The sequence below is a fragment of the Zeugodacus cucurbitae genome, chromosome 4 (assembly GCF_028554725.1).
Source record: "Zeugodacus cucurbitae isolate PBARC_wt_2022May chromosome 4, idZeuCucr1.2, whole genome shotgun sequence".
NCBI lineage: Eukaryota > Metazoa > Arthropoda > Insecta > Diptera > Tephritidae > Zeugodacus > Zeugodacus cucurbitae.
In genome coordinates, this window is record NC_071669.1 from 26,379,429 (window position 1) to 26,394,371 (window position 14,943).

The 14,943-nt window shown below is 35.1% G+C and overlaps 1 long non-coding RNA gene across 1 annotated transcript; it reads right to left on the bottom strand.

The window, feature by feature from the left end:
• Nucleotides 1-12,866: 12,866 nt before the first annotated feature.
• Nucleotides 12,867-14,372, bottom strand: LOC105217030 (uncharacterized). Its single transcript, XR_851960.3, has 3 exons — nt 13,903-14,372; nt 13,334-13,805; nt 12,867-13,221 (listed from the first exon to the last, which is right to left on the bottom strand). It is a non-coding gene; the product is annotated as an uncharacterized LOC105217030 (long non-coding RNA).
• Nucleotides 14,373-14,943: the final 571 nt, after the last annotated feature.

Genomic DNA, 14,943 nt, shown 5'->3' on the forward strand with positions numbered 1-14,943 from the left:
AACAAACCAATTGTATTTCATCAAAGAGAATTTCCATTTAATAAACCTAATAATAATTTTTATAACGTTTTACAAATATCGTGTGTTTGCCCCTTTCACATACTGGTTATAATTCCGCACGTAAGTATACCTGTGTCATACGTATACACCATAGATATATCTATAAATATTGTTTTATTTACTGAAAAAGATGGTAATTATCTGTATTAGGAAGATTACACAGGCATATGGCAAATGAATTCTGTATAGTAAAGTTTATTACGAAAATATATGTATATATTTTATTTACCGACAAAATCATAATTATGACGGTATCTAATTAGTAAATAAAATAAGACTAGGCTGTATAATCAAATAAATGTACATACAAAATAGGATAATTTTTCCCTATCAAAATCACTACCAACATAACTACATAACACACAAAAAATAAAAGACAAAGACACAAAATTAAAGAGTTATAAAAACAAATTGTTTTATTTTTTTTTTCAAATACATTCTTAAAACTATTTTTGAAAATTTAGGTACATTGTTGTTTCTTACGTATTTTAAACATTTTTACATATTAATTCAATATAAGTATAAAACGTCAAGCGTTTTAAACATTTTAAAAATATTTTTGAAAAATGAGGTACATTGTTGTTTCTTACGTCTAGGTAACAAGCGTTTTAAACATTTTAAAACTATTTTTGAAAAATGAGATACATCGTTGTTTCTAACGTCTAGGTAACAAGCCTTTTAAACATTTTTACATATTAATTCAATATATGTATAAAACATCAAACAAATTATTTAAAAATTAAAAAAAAATTATTCGGGTTCCGATTTAATAGCAAATAATGAATTTGTTAAAACTTGTATTGCTTTCATTTGTTTTACCTCGCTCATATCGTTCATGATAGAGGTCAACATAACACCAAACGACCTCACCGCCTCGCTGCCTTTGCTCCTCTCTGCACACATGCTTTTGTATAGCTCGCACGCTTCTTTGAAGCAGCCGTCGTCATCGCTGTTTGTTATACTCTCGCAACCTGTTGCACAGAGTATCATAGTTTTGTTCACATAACGGTTGTTTGTGTCACCAAGAAATATAAGAGTTAGATATGGGGTTATATATACATAAATGATCAGGATGACGAGTAGATTTGAAATCCGGATGTCTGTCCGTCCGTCTGTCCGTCTGTCCGTCTGTCCGTGCAAGCGATAACTTGAGTAAAAATTAAGATATCTTAATGAAACTTGGAACACATGTTCCTTGGCACCCTGAGGAGGTTGCTTTCGAAAATGGGCAAAATCGGTCCACTGCCACGCCCACAAAATGGAGGAAACCGAAAACCTATACAGGGTCATAACTAAGCCATAAATAAAGTTATGAAAATGAAATTTGGAACATAGGATCCCATTAGGGAGGGGCACATTTGGATGTAATTTTTTTGGAAAAGTGGGCGTGACCCCGCCCTCAAATAAGTTTTTTTGTATATAACTCGCAAACCAATAAAGCTATATAAGCCAAACTTTCTGCAGTCGTTTCTTTTAGCCATTTCCTTATACAGTCCAAAAATGAAAGAAATCGGATAATAACCACGCCCACCTCCCATACAAAAGTTAGGTTGAAAATTACGAAAAGTGGGTTAACTCCCTAACGAAAAACGCCAGAAACACCAAATTTTACATAAGAAATGGCAGAAGAAAGCTGCACTGAGATTTTTTTACAAAATGGAAAATGGGCGTGGCGTCGCCCACTTATGGGTCAAAAACCATATCTCAAGAACTATTCGACCGATTTCAATGAAATTCGGTATATAACACTTTCTTGACACCCTGATGACACGGGTGGAACATGGGCGAAATCGGTTCACAACTACGTCTACTTCCCATATAACCCAATTTTGAATTCCATCTGATTCGTTCACTTTATAATGTATTCATAAGGAACCAATGAAGCTAGCGGAATAAAACTTTACACAAATACTGTATTTGAGCTGTCACATCACTTGTGGAAAAATTGTCAAAATCGGACCATGACTTTTCAAGGCCCCTGATATCAAACATGAAGAACTCAGTGCCTAAGGTTAATTTTTCACCGAAAATATAGGTAAATCCCTCAGATATTTTAATGTAATTCATTCCCTCTGAATTTTTTTCTTATAACAGTTTCTCTCTGCACCTGAAATGGTAAAAATCGGGTCATAACTTCCCCCAGATCCTATATACCTAATTATAAGTAATATTAAATTAAGTGATCGTATAGTCTTCGATACATTGTATCTTGGTGGTGAAAACGAGTGAAATCGGTTTAGGAATTACCTCAGTCCCCATATACTATTTATGATGATTTTCGTTATTCTATTGAACTTTATGCCGAATATATGGGTCGAATTGTGTTGTCTTTATAAAATTACATCAATAAATTGCGAGAGTATAAAATGTTCGGTTACACCCGAACTTAGCCCTTCCTTACTTGTTTTCTTTACTCTTTTCCGGATCGGAGTTGAAAACGACAACTCCGAAGGCGACGATAAATTAGTCTGAGAACTAATTGGCTTCAACAGCTCCTGCGAAAACATATCATCTAAAATGTTTGTGGTGCAACGATTTCTGTAAAAGGGAAATAAATATTTAATACGTATAAAATATTAAAAAAATATTAACTTACGGTCTGGGCCGTATATATAGTTTTAAAAAGCTCATATTATCGAACAATGGCCAGGTTTCGGCGTTACTCGCCCTACTTCCTGATGGTGCCTCCATTTTCCTTACCACCTTACTGAATCTTTCCCTTAGAGTCAGTCACCTCTTCGAGCACTGCTCTTCTGTAAAATAAACACAACTTAAACTATTAACATCTACACATATATATATATACAAAATATATTACAATCTAATAAATAAATTGTTAATAACAATTACTTACCAGTAGCACCTAGCTCCTTCGCCACGCTTACCAACGCGTCCCTCTTCCGGCTCGGCACTCGGTAGCCTACGCAGGCCTTGTTATATAAAATTTCACGCGCCCGCACTTCTTCTATTAATTTTTCATCATTCATTGTGTTTATTCGGATTATTTATCAAATGGCAAATTAAATATAGAAAATTAAATGAGATTATGAAAATGAAATGATGAAAATGAAATGAAGCGTGCTATCAAAAAAGCGCGCGAAATAACTGAGCTGTCACTCTCTGAAATGTCAAAATAAAGGGAGAGAGCAAAGATGCCACTCTCTGAAATGTCAACTTAACTTGAAATTCTAAATTCAACAGACTTTCAAGTCAAGTCATGCGTTCGGTAATCAAATACATGCAAGGCCCATTAAACGGATCTTTTATGTGACAGTTATCAAGTCTCTCTAGGTCAAGTCAAGTATGGGTAACTGGAGCTTAAACTTGTATTTATTTAATTTTGTAAAGGTAAATTAATCCATACACATCATGGAAAGTTTGAAAATCGTAATATTAAGAGCATTATTAGTACGAAAATATTTCTTCCGAATTTCTTTAAAATATCAGAGAGATTGAGCTATATTTTCGGTAGTGCTCTGAGGCACTCATATTCTGTAGGTATCTGGGCCCTTGAAGAGTTGTAGTCCGATTAGATTTTTTTCCAATGGCTTCATATGTGCCTGATGTATATATTTAAAGTGAAGGAATCAGATGGATTATATAATATGTGGGAAGTAAGTGTGGTTATAAACCGATATATAAACCAATTTCGCCAATTTTCAAGATATGTCAGGATGTCAAGGAAATATTATATACAAAATTCGGTTAAAATTGGTAGAGTAGTTCCATCTATTTTTAGACCCACCAAGCTTCGAGCTTCTCGGTTCACGCCATTTTGTGATCGTGGCAATGGTTCGATTTCTACACAAAAAACCTTCTTATGGTGCCAAGGAACATACATGTGGCATATAAATAAATATATATATATATATAAATCTCATCGGTTCTTTATTTGAAACGTTAGATTGGTTCATGACATTTACTTTTTGAAGATAATTTCATTTAAATGTTGACCGCGGCTGCGTCTTAGGTGGTCCATTCGGAAAGTCCAATTTTGGGCAACTTTTTCGAGCATTTCGGCCGGAATACCCCGAATTTCTTCGGAAATGTTGTCTTCCAAAGCTGGAATAGTTGCTGGCTTATTTCTGTAGACTTTAGACTTGACGTAGCCCCACAAAAAATAGTCTAAAGGCGTTAAATCGCATGATCTTGGTGGCCAACTTACGGGTCCATTTCTTGAGATGAATTGTTCTCCGAAGTTTTCCCTCAAAATGGCCATAGAATCGCGAGCTGTGTGGCATGTAGCGCCATCTTGTTGAAACCACATGTCAACCAAGTTCAGTTCTTCCATTTTTGGCAACAAAAAGTTTGTTAGCATCGAACGATAGCGATCGCCATTCACCGTAACGTTGCGTCCAACAGCATCTTTGAAAAAATACGGTCCAATGATTCCACCAGCGTACAAACCACACCAAACAGTGCATTTTTCGGGATGCATGGGCAGTTCTTGAACGGCTTCTGGTTGCTCTTCACCCCAAATGCGGCAATTTTGCTTATTTACGTAGCCATTCAACCAGAAATGAGCCTCATCGCTGAACAAAATTTGTCGATGAAAAAGCGGATTTCACATTTCGAACCGAACACTGATTTTGGTAATAAAATTCAATGATTTGCAAGCGTTGCTCGTTAGTAAGTCTATTCATGATGAAATGTCAAAGCATACTGAGCATCTTTCTCTTTGACACCATGTCTGAAATCCCACGTGATCTGTCAAATACTAATGCATGAAAATCCTAACCTCAAAAAAATCACCCGTTATTAACCAGGGAGCAGTTTCATTTCAAGAAGATCGTATTTAGTGTATATTTATTTTATTTATATTTATTTATATCGTATTTAATGTGTAAAATTGTAATCCAAGTATGAAGTACTATACTTTTTGTTACGTTAACTTTTTTATGATATTTTATTAAACCATATGTTTACATGACTTAGTAACATATTTTTCCGCGCTTTGTATGTGTGTGGTGAATCTTAGTAACCCTCATTAATTTTATTAAACTTGTAACAAACCAATTGTATTTCATCAAAGAGAATTTCCATTTAATAAACCTAATAATAATTTTTATAACGTTTTACAAATATCGTGTGTTTGCCCCTTTCACATACTGGTTATAATTCCGCACGTAAGTATACCTGTGTCATACGTATACACCATAGATATATCTATAAATATTGTTTTATTTACTGAAAAAGATGGTAATTATCTGTATTAGGAAGATTACACAGGCATATGGCAAATGAATTCTGTATAGTAAAGTTTATTACGAAAATATATGTATATATTTTATTTACCGACAAAATCATAATTATGACGGTATCTAATTAGTAAATAAAATAAGACTAGGCTGTATAATCAAATAAATGTACATACAAAATAGGATAATTTTTCCCTATCAAAATCACTACCAACATAACTACATAACACACAAAAAATAAAAGACAAAGACACAAAATTAAAGAGTTATAAAAACAAATTGTTTTATTTTTTTTTTCAAATACATTCTTAAAACTATTTTTGAAAATTTAGGTACATTGTTGTTTCTTACGTATTTTAAACATTTTTACATATTAATTCAATATAAGTATAAAACGTCAAGCGTTTTAAACATTTTAAAAATATTTTTGAAAAATGAGGTACATTGTTGTTTCTTACGTCTAGGTAACAAGCGTTTTAAACATTTTAAAACTATTTTTGAAAAATGAGATACATCGTTGTTTCTAACGTCTAGGTAACAAGCCTTTTAAACATTTTTACATATTAATTCAATATATGTATAAAACATCAAACAAATTATTTAAAAATTAAAAAAAAATTATTCGGGTTCCGATTTAATAGCAAATAATGAATTTGTTAAAACTTGTATTGCTTTCATTTGTTTTACCTCGCTCATATCGTTCATGATAGAGGTCAACATAACACCAAACGACCTCACCGCCTCGCTGCCTTTGCTCCTCTCTGCACACATGCTTTTGTATAGCTCGCACGCTTCTTTGAAGCAGCCGTCGTCATCGCTGTTTGTTATACTCTCGCAACCTGTTGCACAGAGTATCATAGTTTTGTTCACATAACGGTTGTTTGTGTCACCAAGAAATATAAGAGTTAGATATGGGGTTATATATACATAAATGATCAGGATGACGAGTAGATTTGAAATCCGGATGTCTGTCCGTCCGTCTGTCCGTCTGTCCGTCTGTCCGTGCAAGCGATAACTTGAGTAAAAATTAAGATATCTTAATGAAACTTGGAACACATGTTCCTTGGCACCCTGAGGAGGTTGCTTTCGAAAATGGGCAAAATCGGTCCACTGCCACGCCCACAAAATGGAGGAAACCGAAAACCTATACAGGGTCATAACTAAGCCATAAATAAAGTTATGAAAATGAAATTTGGAACATAGGATCCCATTAGGGAGGGGCACATTTGGATGTAATTTTTTTGGAAAAGTGGGCGTGACCCCGCCCTCAAATAAGTTTTTTTGTATATAACTCGCAAACCAATAAAGCTATATAAGCCAAACTTTCTGCAGTCGTTTCTTTTAGCCATTTCCTTATACAGTCCAAAAATGAAAGAAATCGGATAATAACCACGCCCACCTCCCATACAAAAGTTAGGTTGAAAATTACGAAAAGTGGGTTAACTCCCTAACGAAAAACGCCAGAAACACCAAATTTTACATAAGAAATGGCAGAAGAAAGCTGCACTGAGATTTTTTTACAAAATGGAAAATGGGCGTGGCGTCGCCCACTTATGGGTCAAAAACCATATCTCAAGAACTATTCGACCGATTTCAATGAAATTCGGTATATAACACTTTCTTGACACCCTGATGACACGGGTGGAACATGGGCGAAATCGGTTCACAACTACGTCTACTTCCCATATAACCCAATTTTGAATTCCATCTGATTCGTTCACTTTATAATGTATTCATAAGGAACCAATGAAGCTAGCGGAATAAAACTTTACACAAATACTGTATTTGAGCTGTCACATCACTTGTGGAAAAATTGTCAAAATCGGACCATGACTTTTCAAGGCCCCTGATATCAAACATGAAGAACTCAGTGCCTAAGGTTAATTTTTCACCGAAAATATAGGTAAATCCCTCAGATATTTTAATGTAATTCATTCCCTCTGAATTTTTTTCTTATAACAGTTTCTCTCTGCACCTGAAATGGTAAAAATCGGGTCATAACTTCCCCCAGATCCTATATACCTAATTATAAGTAATATTAAATTAAGTGATCGTATAGTCTTCGATACATTGTATCTTGGTGGTGAAAACGAGTGAAATCGGTTTAGGAATTACCTCAGTCCCCATATACTATTTATGATGATTTTCGTTATTCTATTGAACTTTATGCCGAATATATGGGTCGAATTGTGTTGTCTTTATAAAATTACATCAATAAATTGCGAGAGTATAAAATGTTCGGTTACACCCGAACTTAGCCCTTCCTTACTTGTTTTCTTTACTCTTTTCCGGATCGGAGTTGAAAACGACAACTCCGAAGGCGACGATAAATTAGTCTGAGAACTAATTGGCTTCAACAGCTCCTGCGAAAACATATCATCTAAAATGTTTGTGGTGCAACGATTTCTGTAAAAGGGAAATAAATATTTAATACGTATAAAATATTAAAAAAATATTAACTTACGGTCTGGGCCGTATATATAGTTTTAAAAAGCTCATATTATCGAACAATGGCCAGGTTTCGGCGTTACTCGCCCTACTTCCTGATGGTGCCTCCATTTTCCTTACCACCTTACTGAATCTTTCCCTTAGAGTCAGTCACCTCTTCGAGCACTGCTCTTCTGTAAAATAAACACAACTTAAACTATTAACATCTACACATATATATATATACAAAATATATTACAATCTAATAAATAAATTGTTAATAACAATTACTTACCAGTAGCACCTAGCTCCTTCGCCACGCTTACCAACGCGTCCCTCTTCCGGCTCGGCACTCGGTAGCCTACGCAGGCCTTGTTATATAAAATTTCACGCGCCCGCACTTCTTCTATTAATTTTTCATCATTCATTGTGTTTATTCGGATTATTTATCAAATGGCAAATTAAATATAGAAAATTAAATGAGATTATGAAAATGAAATGATGAAAATGAAATGAAGCGTGCTATCAAAAAAGCGCGCGAAATAACTGAGCTGTCACTCTCTGAAATGTCAAAATAAAGGGAGAGAGCAAAGATGCCACTCTCTGAAATGTCAACTTAACTTGAAATTCTAAATTCAACAGACTTTCAAGTCAAGTCATGCGTTCGGTAATCAAATACATGCAAGGCCCATTAAACGGATCTTTTATGTGACAGTTATCAAGTCTCTCTAGGTCAAGTCAAGTATGGGTAACTGGAGCTTAAACTTGTATTTATTTAATTTTGTAAAGGTAAATTAATCCATACACATCATGGAAAGTTTGAAAATCGTAATATTAAGAGCATTATTAGTACGAAAATATTTCTTCCGAATTTCTTTAAAATATCAGAGAGATTGAGCTATATTTTCGGTAGTGCTCTGAGGCACTCATATTCTGTAGGTATCTGGGCCCTTGAAGAGTTGTAGTCCGATTAGATTTTTTTCCAATGGCTTCATATGTGCCTGATGTATATATTTAAAGTGAAGGAATCAGATGGATTATATAATATGTGGGAAGTAAGTGTGGTTATAAACCGATATATAAACCAATTTCGCCAATTTTCAAGATATGTCAGGATGTCAAGGAAATATTATATACAAAATTCGGTTAAAATTGGTAGAGTAGTTCCATCTATTTTTAGACCCACCAAGCTTCGAGCTTCTCGGTTCACGCCATTTTGTGATCGTGGCAATGGTTCGATTTCTACACAAAAAACCTTCTTATGGTGCCAAGGAACATACATGTGGCAGGTTTCAATAAAATCTCTCAAACTAAGTGTCAATGTAGCAATTAAATAATTGTGTTTAACATAGTGTCCATAAATTTGATTGCATCAAAGGGAAAATGTGTTAAAAATAGCTAAGAGAACACCAATTTTTCAAAATTGTTTTTTTAACAATTTGTTGTGATGGAGGAGACCGAGCATGAGGTTTGTTAGTTATTCAGTTATTTTAGTATTAATTCCAAGCATGGTTAGTCCATAAATTTATTAAAGTCCCAACAAAATAAAGTGCCACCAAAAAAAGTAAAAGATTAAAACTCAATATTTTTCATACCGTCCTCAAAGGTACAGAAGTGAAAAAAGGAATTTTTAATTTATGGACTGTTACAGAAATCTGTCGCATACAGTCGAAGTATTACCACATGTGTCTACACGCTGGCATGTGAATGGTTTCGCGCAAAAAGAAACAGTCCGAAGTGTACCCATTTGCCGGTTCATTGACAAAAGCGTGACAAAAATGCACAACAACCACAACAAAACTCACCAAAGCAACAGTGGGCACCGGCAATATGCAAATAAAGTGTAGAAAAGCGCTCAACTATGCTGCAAATTCATAAAAGTAAAGTGCACAAGGGACAACAACGAAGCTGCCACCATACACCAGACACGAGAATGCAATGAAAAATCACAACAAATCGACTACAATGACATTCAATAGACACTCATATGAACACAGATTTTTCACGCCCATGTAAAAAATTATAAATGTGTGGTTTGGAATGCACACATGCCGATTTAAATTTTAGCAAACTTGCGCACAAGAATGTCTTGAGAAAGTCATAAGAAGTATGTAAATAAAAGATAAAAGATTTAAAATGTTTGTATAAAATAGGTAAAAACTGCAGAAAATAAAAGTAAAATCCTGGCAGAAATTTGAGTCGAATGAGGAGCGCATCGCTGACATGCAGATCCACTGCTAGATCAAATATATTTAGTTAAAACGTTAATAGTATGTTGAGAAATAAATTTCCAAAATTTTTTTCTATTTTGAAGACTAATTATTTATCACAGTATTCATGTTTGCTTCAATTTACAAATACGATTTTTAATACGTTTTGTCTTTTACATAAATAGCCTTTATAAACTGTAAATTGCTTAATGTTGCAGCGAGAATTCGTTAAGGTGGAAGCACAGTAAAAAGTCATTGGGACCAGATCCGATATCATGCGATGTAATAAAACTTCCATCAATGAAAATGCAACTTTTAGACAGCTGTGAAATGTATACAAATGTTATTTGAGGGTTAGGAACAACTTCAAAACATATGGGTTAAGTTTTGGTTGCGCATTCAGATTCTTTTCTGTTAAAAAAAAAAAATATTTTGATTATAAATGGGTTCACCGTAGCTGCATGAGTTCCATCAATGCATTCTATTACTCTTGGTATTCCAAATTTACATTGCGGATAAAATGTTGAATACTGTGCTTCTACCTGTAGCAATATCGGTATACTTTCCAATTGAACGTTGATATGAACCTTCAGCGAAAAACCTACGACTCGCCGCCAATTTTATTAAATTAGGTATGGGTGTTTCTTTAACTAAAGCTATGATTTCGTTGAGTATTTCTAAAAATGCATGCTTTCTTAACGATTAGCTGGAAACAAACCTGAAACAAAAATAAACCATCTCAAGTCGACAGGTAGAAACGATTTGGAATGGTATCTCAGATGACGCCTTTCGATTCTTCCTTTATAATAAACGGCCACATAAACCATTGTTTCTTTAATAAAAACTGTTTCTTTTCAAATTAGTTAAAATTTTGATCCAACGAATTCTGTTATATTTGATTTGTCAAAATGTCACAAAGAAATCGGCTGTTTCGAAACCGAAATTCGCAAACAAATTAAATCCTACGAATTTCCAAACACCTAAAACCAAATCGTATGAATTGTAATTTCGAATCCGTATTGAAATCGAGCGATTTCCAGAACATGCCTGAATATTTACAAATTAATAATTATAAGCTGATAACTGAGATATATTATCCAAAGCACCAACATCTTTAACATCGGAGTAAAAATAGCACTGAATAGCATCGACTGGTTTGTTTTTATTTCGTCTTTTGTGCTTTTTACGCCTCATCAACAACACTCCCAATCGCCGGGCGAGCGCTTTGATTAAGTGCACCATTCCTTGGGGTTAATGTCAAGGCAATGATTTAGCACCTTGTTACATGGTCACAACAGTGTCCACACTACCTCTCCCAGTCGCACTGTCACGCAGCAAGCCTAACAGGTAGTGTCTACAAGCAGCTCCAGCCAATCAGTCGCCAATCTGTACGAGAACGCTCATTGATATACATATGTATATACATATAAGCATGTGTGAGTGTGTATGCAAGTGCTAATATGTAACTTCCAAAGGACAACTTCGGCTTTACAAGTTGACTCAAATTTAAGTTTGTATGTGTGTTCTATTTTTATTTCTTATTCCAAACGCATACATTCATACAAGATATGATTGTATAATTTTCTTAATGTTTAATTGAGCACGCGGAGCAGACACGTTCCTTTCCCTCTCGAAGAGATAGTTTGATTGTACGCTAAATGTTGGTAGTTGGATGCCAGCCAAATTGGCCGCGTCTGGCAACGATTAGTGGCGTTCACTTTTCTGATGGTGATCACCCATGGTGTGTGTCTAATTGAATTTGTGGGTGTGGTGATTGGCATCTGTGGGTGTTAATCCCTTTGTATCCGGTAGAAATATTAGTTAGTGCAGTTATTCTTCTGGAGCTAAGGAAACATTTCTTGTCAAATGTATGTACTAGTTGAAAAGGGCAGAAAATTTTATTAATTGTCTGCGACAAGCATCGACATACTCACTAATGTACTTAAAGTCGAGATCAACAACAAATTTAGTAATGGAAGCAATCGACTTGCCAACATTCATATACATACATATATATGTATATACAGTGGAACTTCTCTAACTCGAATCACCATAATCCACAAAAGAACTTCAAGTTTGAGAGACTCCGAGTTATAGAATTTTCATTAAAACATACATTTTTCAAAAAGCTGTAAAATATAGATTTATACACAGTTTTAATTATTGACTTCGCATAACGTCTTAAGAACGTTTTAAAACATTTATTCTTTAATTTTGATTGTTGACCTTTGCTACTGTCTGGCTCTCTCTCGGTATCCCATGTTTTTTTTCATGATTTATGAAATCCATTAGAGTAATATCATATTTTTTGTTCTCCTCTATACGATATAGAGGAACTCTATTCTAATTGTGCCTCGTTAGTAAAATTATAAATTTTGTATTATGCCCTGGTCGAAAAGTTCGATTTATAGAAGGAGATTTGTATGAAGTTTGACTTCTATTGCCAATTCAAAAGTTCGAGTTATGGAGATATTCGAGTTATAGAAGTTCGAGTTATGGAAGTTCCACTGTATATATATGTATATGTATGTATGTAAGAAAAAGGTTCCTTCCAAATTTCTATAAAATCTTTGAGTGATTTACCGATGTTTTCGGTAAAAATGAATCCATAGGCACTGTTCGTTATCTGGGTCCTTGGAAAGTATCGTATCCGCAGCCAACATTTGAATGAGATAATATTTAAAAAAAGTAAATGTCAAATAGTGTTTTTCTTTCAAAAGTAGATAATGGATCACCCTTAATAATTATTTGCACTCTTGCATTTGACTTAGACGTCCGTCGAGCGAAGAGATTTTTTGGGCACAATTCTTTGCCTCCATCAACTACTATCGCTGTAGCACCACCCCATGTTTAGATGGTTCATGTAAAGACAGTTTGCCCTGATAATACATACATAGGTATTGTAACGGAGTCTTAAAAACTTGGTTAGGAAAATATTCCCAGTTTCACTAAAATAGTAACAATATTCATACATGACATACATACGTTTAATAGCTTCCTGTTTTAACTGAAAAATACAATTCTTTAAAACATAAGTATGTATATACATATGTAGGTGTTTTATAACTGCACAGATGTAAGAGGAAACAATCTGAAAGCGCTGCTTTGTTGTTCTTCCCCCCTGTACTTAACAAATCAAGCAACATTTTGAAATGCGCCGCTGAATAGGGCCGCAATCATTGTTGCTTGGTTCCAGTGGCTTCTGACCGCTATGAATTAAACACCCCCCGTGGATAGCGCTATCAAAGCAAACGAGCGCCTCAATTCGACATAGACTCAAAAATGTTGCCTTCGAAAAAATGCCCTGCTCCACACTTTGGTTTATGCTAATCCCACCATAAAATATGTTGAGTTAATGCGGGAGTTGCAATGAAAAGGAAGAGAAATAAATTTTCAAATTTATAACAGCAATTTGTGAGAAAATCAACGTAGTCTCACTTTATCCGGTCTCTCTCTTCCACGCATGCGCATTATGCTTTAATACTCTTCGCACTTGCGTCTCGCCACTGAGGTGATACCTTTAATAGATTTTGCCCAAAAGTTTGATCTTGATTTTATTGTCTGACTGTCCATTCGGTGGTCAGTTGTTCCCATTGTGCTCTCCGATATTCAACGTTTTTTTAAACACACCAGCACCGTTGGCGTCTCTCAAGTACGGCCACTTTCAAGTGTACTCACGCAAGCATTCCGTATACCATTGAGATTGTGGCTCGCTGTGCCCACCTTCATTAATCCGGCATGGGAGTCCACCAATACAAATGTATGAATGTCTACTTGTTTACGTTCCAATCAATACATTCATTAACTTTTCCCGCAAGTCGCTCTGCGTAGCTGAGTTCAACCAAAGCGAAGTCGCCTCGATGTCTGCCGCGATCGTTGCATTCTAGGGTTGCCTCATTCAGTCTCACCACTGATTGGATCTCATAAATATATAAAAAATATATACATATGTATGTATAGTCATCATGGTGATATAAATGTATATGTGGTTATGTATCCAAACTCACATGAGATGTTGGCAAAGTGGCGAGGATGGATGTAAGGCACTTCTAGGGTCAACTCATTAGGTTCGATTCTTCTCAACTATACTTTATGGGCTCAGTTGTTATTATTGTCATCTATTGTGTTATTGCTGTCGTTATATGTACATATATATATTTGAATGCTCATATGCAGGTATTGTACTACATATATAATCTGCTGTTGTTATGCCATTGTTGCTCTCCCATCGTGTAGATTACATTGCTTTTGATTCAGTTTGTTTTAATGTTATAGTTTTTCTTCAAGTCATCTTTCAATACTCAGCGCTGTCAACCATGACTGAAGTATGTTTATATTTGTGGAGAGAAATTGGTAAATATTTATGTGTGATGGTTCACGTTTCATATCGCAAGATAATTCGGTTAGGGAGCGCTGTTTCCAATAAATATGTTTTCGGTTGTAAATTCTTTATTAAATAACAAATATAACTCTGAAATATTGAAAAATTAAGTGGAATTTTTTAACGGATTTCTCCAAGTTTGCTGAATATTAATTTAAACACAATTTTTCAGTTATTCCAGGAAGGGGGAGCTAATTAACTTCAGTTTGCGGCTGCCAGACCATTGCAGTGTCTTTCAGGCAGATGTGGTTGCCATTAAGTTAGCAGTAGACATTCTGAATTATCATTCAGAGAAGTATATATTCACATAGCCAGCAGAGCGGCAATGGTGGCCTTGGATTCGATGATAGTACACTCTCAGCTAATAAGGGAGTATTTAACATTCTTATCAGTAGCTTCGAACTAATTTGCAATCCGACTGGTTTTCGTACCCGGTCACCGCGGAATCGCCGGAAAATGCAAAGCGGACCAGATTGCAAGAGCGGGAACCCAAGCAACATTGAAGTCAGAAGAGAAGTTGGAAGAGGGTGGTAGCAGCACCTGTAGCGGTGGTTGGAGTGCTTACTGGTCACTTTCCAATAGGCACATGTGTTGAGATTAGGGATCAAGCCAGATGCTACTTGCTGCAAAGCTGCTTAGAGGAAGACGGAGAGGAATCACCCCGATA